Source organism: Schistocerca gregaria, unplaced genomic scaffold (genome assembly GCF_023897955.1).
Source record: "Schistocerca gregaria isolate iqSchGreg1 unplaced genomic scaffold, iqSchGreg1.2 ptg000948l, whole genome shotgun sequence".
NCBI classification, from domain to species: Eukaryota; Metazoa; Arthropoda; class Insecta; order Orthoptera; family Acrididae; genus Schistocerca; species Schistocerca gregaria.
This window is the reverse complement of record NW_026062301.1, coordinates 65001-72500: the sequence shown is the minus strand read 5'-3', so window position 1 is coordinate 72500 and position 7500 is coordinate 65001. Positions and strand designations below refer to the sequence as shown.

Sequence of the window (7500 nt, the reverse complement as noted above, 5' to 3'; positions counted from 1 at the left end):
GCGTCGATTCGGGCGCCTTAACTCGGCGTTTGGTTCATCCCACAGCGCCAGTTCTGCTTACCAAAAGTGGCCCACTTGGCACTCCGATCCGAGTCGTTTGCTCGCGGCTTCAGCATATCAAGCAAGCCGGAGATCTCACCCATTTAAAGTTTGAGAATAGGTTGAGGTCGTTTCGGCCCCAAGGCCTCTAATCATTCGCTTTACCGGATGAGACTCGTACGAGCACCAGCTATCCTGAGGGAAACTTCGGAGGGAACCAGCTACTAGATGGTTCGATTAGTCTTTCGCCCCTATACCCAGCTCCGACGATCGATTTGCACGTCAGAATCGCTACGGACCTCCATCAGGGTTTCCCCTGACTTCGTCCTGGCCAGGCATAGTTCACCATCTTTCGGGTCCCAACGTGTACGCTCTAGGTGCGCCTCACCTCGCAATGAGGACGAGACGCCCCGGGAGTGCGGAGGCCGCCGCCCCGTGAAGGGCGGGGAAGCCCCATCCTCCCTCGGCCCGCGCAAGGCGAGACCTTCACTTTCATTACGCCTTTAGGTTTCGTACAGCCCAATGACTCGCGCACATGTTAGACTCCTTGGTCCGTGTTTCAAGACGGGTCGTGAAATTGTCCAAAGCTGAAGCGCCGCTGACGGGAGCGATTATTCCGCCCGAGAGCATCCCGAGCCAACAGCGGCGCGGGTCCGGGGCCGGGCCAGGTAGGTCCGTCATCCGGGAAGAACCGCGCGCGCTTGCCGGGAGCCCGAGCGCCCAAAGGGGCGAATCGACTCCTCCAGATATACCGCCGAGCAGCCAGCCAGGACACCGGGGCTCTGCCCAACAGACGCGAACCGAGGCCCGCGGAAGGACAGGCTGCGCACCCGGGCCGTAGGCCGGCACCCAGCGGGTCGCGACGTCCTACTAGGGGAGAAGTGCGGCCCACCGCACACCGGAACGGCCCCACCCCGCGGCGAGTGGAAAGGCAACCGGACACGACCCCGCCGCGGATTGCTCCGCGCGGGCGGCCGGCCCCATCTGCCGAGGGCGGGGGCCAGTGGCCGGATGGGCGTGAATCTCACCCGTTCGACCTTTCGGACTTCTCACGTTTACCCCAGAACGGTTTCACGTACTTTTGAACTCTCTCTTCAAAGTTCTTTTCAACTTTCCCTCACGGTACTTGTTCGCTATCGGTCTCGTGGTCATATTTAGTCTCAGATGGAGTTTACCACCCACTTGGAGCTGCACTCTCAAGCAACCCGACTCGAAGGAGAGGTCCCGCCGACGCTCGCACCGGCCGCTACGGGCCTGGCACCCTCTACGGGCCGTGGCCTCATTCAAGTTGGACTTGGGCTCGGCGCGAGGCGTCGGGGTAGTGGACCCTCCCAAACACCACATGCCACGACAGGCGGCAGCCTGCGGGGTTCGGTGCTGGACTCTTCCCTGTTCGCTCGCCGCTACTGGGGGAATCCTTGTTAGTTTCTTTTCCTCCGCTTAGTAATATGCTTAAATTCAGCGGGTAGTCTCGCCTGCTCTGAGGTCGTTGTACGAGGTGTCGCACGCCACACCGCCAGCCGGCTGTGCACGCTACCGAGAAAGTACCGGTATGCGAACCGCCAGGCGACGGGCGCGCATCGCACGTTTAAGGAGACGCGGCCGGCCACACAGGCGACCACGACACTCCCACGTCTCCGAAGCGGGACAAACGCCGCGCGCTTCAGTATACGTAGCCGACCCTCAGCCAGACGTGGCCCGGGAACGGAATCCATGGACCGCAATGTGCGTTCGAAACGTCGATGTTCATGTGTCCTGCAGTTCACATGTCGACGCGCAATTTGCTGCGTTCTTCATCGACCCACGAGCCGAGTGATCCACCGTCCTGGGTGATCTTTTCCTTTTCAGTCTCCCACTGTCTCTTTCAAGACAGTAGCATTTGCGGGACTGAGGCGTCTGACGGCCCCTGTTCCACTATTTTTTTTGTGTCCAACGGCCTCACAGCCGATGGGCGTCGTACGGCTCCACACCGGAGCGGACAGGCACTCGGGCGAACGTCATTCAAAACCGGCGCCAGGCGCCAGGTACCGCAGGCCAGCCGCTCCAGAGCTTCAGCGCTCGTACCACACAACAACAACACTTCCGCTAGTTTTGAGAGGCACGCGTGGTTCCGCACGCGGCGCACGGCCACTGCCGTACAGGTAGCGTGTTGCGCGACACGACACGCACATCGAAAGACATGCAGTCTAGTCGGTAATGATCCTTCCGCAGGTTCACCTACGGAAACCTTGTTACGACTTTTACTTCCTCTAAATGATCAAGTTTGGTCATCTTTCCGGTAGCATCGGCAACGACAGAGTCGATGCCGCGTACCAGTCCGAAGACCTCACTAAATCATTCAATCGATAGTAGCGACGGGCGGTGTGTACAAAGGGCAGGGACGTAATCAACGCGAGCTTATGACTCGCGCTTACTGGGAATTCCTCGTTCATGGGGAACAATTGCAAGCCCCAATCCCTAGCACGAAGGAGGTTCAGCGGGTTACCCCGACCTTTCGGCCTAGGAAGACACGCTGATTCCTTCAGTGTAGCGCGCGTGCGGCCCAGAACATCTAAGGGCATCACAGACCTGTTATTGCTCAATCTCGTGCGGCTAGAAGCCGCCTGTCCCTCTAAGAAGAAAAGTAATCGCTGACAGCACGAAGGATGTCACGCGACTAGTTAGCAGGCTAGAGTCTCGTTCGTTATCGGAATTAACCAGACAAATCGCTCCACCAACTAAGAACGGCCATGCACCACCACCCACCGAATCAAGAAAGAGCTATCAATCTGTCAATCCTTCCGGTGTCCGGGCCTGGTGAGGTTTCCCGTGTTGAGTCAAATTAAGCCGCAGGCTCCACTCCTGGTGGTGCCCTTCCGTCAATTCCTTTAAGTTTCAGCTTTGCAACCATACTTCCCCCGGAACCCAAAAGCTTTGGTTTCCCGGAGGCTGCCCGCCGAGTCATCGGAGGAACTGCGGCGGATCGCTGGCTGGCATCGTTTATGGTTAGAACTAGGGCGGTATCTGATCGCCTTCGAACCTCTAACTTTCGTTCTTGATTAATGAAAACATACTTGGCAAATGCTTTCGCTTCTGTTCGTCTTGCGACGATCCAAGAATTTCACCTCTAACGTCGCAATACGAATGCCCCCGCCTGTCCCTATTAATCATTACCTCGGGTTCCGAAAACCAACAAAATAGAACCGAGGTCCTATTCCATTATTCCATGCACACAGTATTCAGGCGGGCTTGCCTGCTTTAAGCACTCTAATTTGTTCAAAGTAAACGTGCCGGCCCACCGAGACACTCAACAAAGAGCACCCTGGTAGGATTTAAACGGGGTCCGCCTCGGGACGCGAAAGCACCCCTTCGGCTCGCCCCACCGGCAGGACGTCCCACGATACATGCCAGTTAAACACCGACGGGCGGTGAACCAACAGCGTGGGACACAAATCCAACTACGAGCTTTTTAACCGCAACAACTTTAATATACGCTATTGGAGCTGGAATTACCGCGGCTGCTGGCACCAGACTTGCCCTCCAATAGATACTCGTTAAAGGATTTAAAGTGTACTCATTCCGATTACGGGGCCTCGGATGAGTCCCGTATCGTTATTTTTCGTCACTACCTCCCCGTGCCGGGAGTGGGTAATTTGCGCGCCTGCTGCCTTCCTTGGATGTGGTAGCCGTTTCTCAGGCTCCCTCTCCGGAATCGAACCCTGATTCCCCGTTACCCGTTACAACCATGGTAGGCGCAGAACCTACCATCGACAGTTGATAAGGCAGACATTTGAAAGATGCGTCGCCGGTACGAGGACCGTGCGATCAGCCCAAAGTTATTCAGAGTCACCAAGGCAAACGGACCAGACAAGCCAATCCGATTGGTTTTGATCTAATAAAAGCGTCCCTTCCATCTCTGGTCGGGACTCTGTTTGCATGTATTAGCTCTAGAATTACCACAGTTATCCAAGTAACGTGGGTACGATCTAAGGAACCATAACTGATTTAATGAGCCATTCGCGGTTTCACCTTAATGCGGCTTGTACTGAGACATGCATGGCTTAATCTTTGAGACAAGCATATGACTACTGGCAGGATCAACCAGGGAGCTGCGTCAACTAGAGCTGAGCAGCCGGCCGCCCGGGAGTGTGTCCCGGGGGCCCGCGCGAACACGCAAGCGTCCGCTCAATTATTCTGCAAACAGGAGGAGGCCGAGCTCCCCTGCACGATACACCTCGAAACCCTCTCAGGTCCCGGCGGCGCGCAGCGCCGTCCTAGGTACTTGGTCGGTTTCGAGAGAGGCGCAATCGCCCGGAGTTAGGCGAGTAGACGGTTTTAGTGCGAACACCCTTGCTCCCAACTGAGCTTGCCGCTGCCGACAGAGGCCCGGGAGCGTGCTGTCGTGGCATTGCCGGCGGGAGACAACACGCGCCACCTATGGTGACCGGCAGCTCCAACGCCAGCGCCACACAAGGGCAAAGCCCCACTTGGGTGCAGAAGCGAACTCTCCCAGCACAGCGCACGCGCCAACACGTCCGCACAACTGCGATACAAACCACCTGCGAGAACCGCTGGGGCGACCGAGCAGCAGACGGCGTCGCGGCGCCGAGTGCCAGGCGGCGGCGCATCCTCAACGCACACAGTCCTCAATCAGACCAGCACACTGCAGATGTCCACCGCGCTTCGCACCGGGCTCGGCTGAACCAACTTTGGCCGCCAGGCGCCGCGTGCAGGGTGCGCCGCAGCGTAGCTGCGCCGCCTGCCGGGCCCGTCGGCTGGCGCTCCTGCCACTCGGCGCCCCCCACCAGCCGCCTGTTGCGCGTGCGCCCACGCAGCGCGCGGCCAACACGCCGGGCGGCCCCCCTTCACCGGCCGGGAACAGTCCCACCAAGCCACCGCCGCGTATCGCTTCATACCCACATGGGCCTAGTCACGCGTGTGGATGTGGCGGGTACCGCTGAAACAACCGGTTAATAGCTGTACCGATCGTCGCCATCACAGATTCACCTCCAGCGTGAACAACCGCTCAACAACGGATTTCCAGTTCATTTGCGTATCTTGGGCAGTAAACGTAGATGTCCACCTACATTTGCGAATTCAACAATTCTTGCATGCCAGGATGTCATGTGTCACGACACGCTACATCAGACCACATACACACTGCGACATGTGCAGAAGAGAACACGTGGAAGGTGGCCCGCGCACGTATGCGATGTACCTTCCGCGATCCACTGTCAACCGGCATCTGCGGCATGTCCCAGATATGGAACGCGGTCCACCAGGGTAGCACTTTGTGTGAGGCAATACGACAAAGTCGGAATACACGCGTCACTACATCAGACGGCTCACGCTGACCTGACCTGACCTGACTCACCGCACCACCACCCCCAGCGACCCAGGGTGACATACAATGCGTTCGTACGTTCCTCCCACACGCCTCTACGGCGTACCACAGTGCAACCTAGCTGTTATTGGGAGACGAGACAAGTAGCATCAAGCACAACATATGGAAATTGAGATTCGACACCGTTGGGCACAGCCAGCGTACGGTCACACGTATCACACTACTTCACTCTGTACGTAACGACCGATGATCGGTACAGCGTGTGGGTTACGCGTACGACATCAGCGGACAATGGACACAGACCATACCACGACGTACACTGAGGGCGTCGACATCTGAATGCAACTGAACAGCTGCGAGGCTCATTTAACACTCAAACGCCAGACCGACCAGCTTGAGAGGACAGAGACACAAAGAGGGGGACAGAGGGGGACAGAGGGGGGGGAGGGGGGGGGTCGGCGATATAGTCCTATTGCAGTACAATTGACAGTGGATAGCAGGAATATGTGGAAAGTAAGCAACACTCGCAAGACATCTACATGAGGATAACAACGACACCAGAGATTCCGAGCAGTGAACTATGTTAGGCAAAGGGACAACGTGGGTTAGGTTAAGGGACAACGTGGGTTAGGTTAAGGGACAACGTGGGTTAGGTTAAGGGACAACGTGGGTTAGGTTAAGGGACAACGTGGGTTAGGTTAAGGGACAACGTGGGTTAGGTTAAGGGACAACGTGGGTTAGGTTAAGGGACAACGTGGGTTAGGTTAAGGGACAACGTGGGTTAGGTTAAGGGACAACGTGGGTTAGGTTAAGGGACAACGTGGGTTAGGTTAAGGGACAACGTGGGTTAGGTTAAGGGACAACGTGGGTTAGGTTAAGGGACAACGTGGGTTAGGTTAAGGGACAACGTGGGTTAGGTTAAGGGACAACGTGGGTTAGGTTAAGGGACAACTTGAGTTAGGTTAAGGGACAACTTGAGTTAGGTTAAGGGACAACTTGAGTTAGGTTAAGGGACAACTTGAGTTAGGTTAAGGGACAAATTGAGTTAGGTTAAGGGACAAATTGAGTTAGGTTAAGGGACAAATTGAGTTAGGTTAAGGGACAAATTGAGTTAGGTTAAGGGACAAATTGAGTTAGGTTAAGGGACAACTTGAGTTAGGTTAAGGGACAACTTGAGTTAGGTTAAGGGACAAATTGAGTTAGGTTAAGGGACAACTTGAGTTAGGTTAAGGGACAACTTGAGTTAGGTTAAGGGACAACTTGAGTTAGGTTAAGGGACAACTTGAGTTAGGTTAAGGGACAACTTGAGTTAGGTTAAGGGACAACTTGAGTTAGGTTAAGGGACAAATTGAGTTAGGTTAAGGGACAAATTGAGTTAGGTTAAGGGACAAATTGAGTTAGGTTAAGGGACAAATTGAGTTAGGTTAAGGGACAAATTGAGTTAGGTTAAGGGACAAATTGAGTTAGCTTAAGGGACAACTTGAGTTAGGTTAAGGGACAACTTGAGTTAGGTTAAGGGACAACTTGAGTTAGGTTAAGGGACAACTTGAGTTAGGTTAAGGGACAACTTGAGTTAGGTTAAGGGACAACTTGAGTTAGGTTAAGGGACAAATTGAGTTAGGTTAAGGGACAAATTGAGTTAGGTTAAGGGACAAATTGAGTTAGGTTAAGGGACAAATTGAGTTAGGTTAAGGGACAAATTGAGTTAGGTTAAGGGACAAATTGAGTTAGGTTAAGGGACAACTTGAGTTAGGTTAAGGGACAAATTGAGTTAGGTTAAGGGACAACTTGAGTTAGGTTAAGGGACAACTTGAGTTAGGTTAAGGGACAACTTGAGTTAGGTTAAGGGACAACTTGAGTTAGGTTAAGGGACAACTTGAGTTAGGTTAAGGGACAACTTGAGTTAGGTTAAGGGACAACTTGAGTTAGGTTAAGGGACAAATTGAGTTAGGTTAAGGGACAAATTGAGTTAGGTTAAGGGACAAATTGAGTTAGGTTAAGGGACAAATTGAGTTAGGTTAAGGGACAACTTGAGTTAGGTTAAGGGACAACTTGAGTTAGGTTAAGGGACAACTTGAGTTAGGTTAAGGGACAACTTGAGTTAGGTTAAGGGACAAATTGAGTTAGGTTAAGGGACA

At 54.1% G+C, this 7500-nt stretch overlaps 3 non-coding genes across 3 annotated transcripts in view; all 3 read right to left on the bottom strand.

The window, feature by feature from the left end:
- The window catches only part of LOC126325894 (large subunit ribosomal RNA), a 4222-nt gene extending 2694 nt beyond the window's left edge, over positions 1 to 1528 (bottom strand). The window contains exon 1 of the ribosomal RNA XR_007560407.1: positions 1 to 1528. This exon is cut by the window's left edge and continues 2694 nt beyond it. This is a non-coding gene — a ribosomal RNA (large subunit ribosomal RNA).
- Positions 1529 to 1716: 188 nt separating this feature from the next.
- LOC126325903 (5.8S ribosomal RNA) lies at positions 1717 to 1871 on the bottom strand. The gene has a single exon (XR_007560414.1). It is a non-coding gene; the product is annotated as a 5.8S ribosomal RNA (ribosomal RNA).
- Positions 1872 to 2233: 362 nt separating this feature from the next.
- Positions 2234 to 4126, bottom strand: LOC126325889 (small subunit ribosomal RNA). The gene has a single exon (XR_007560402.1). It is a non-coding gene; the product is annotated as a small subunit ribosomal RNA (ribosomal RNA).
- Between the last annotated feature and the right edge of the window lie 3374 nt (positions 4127 to 7500).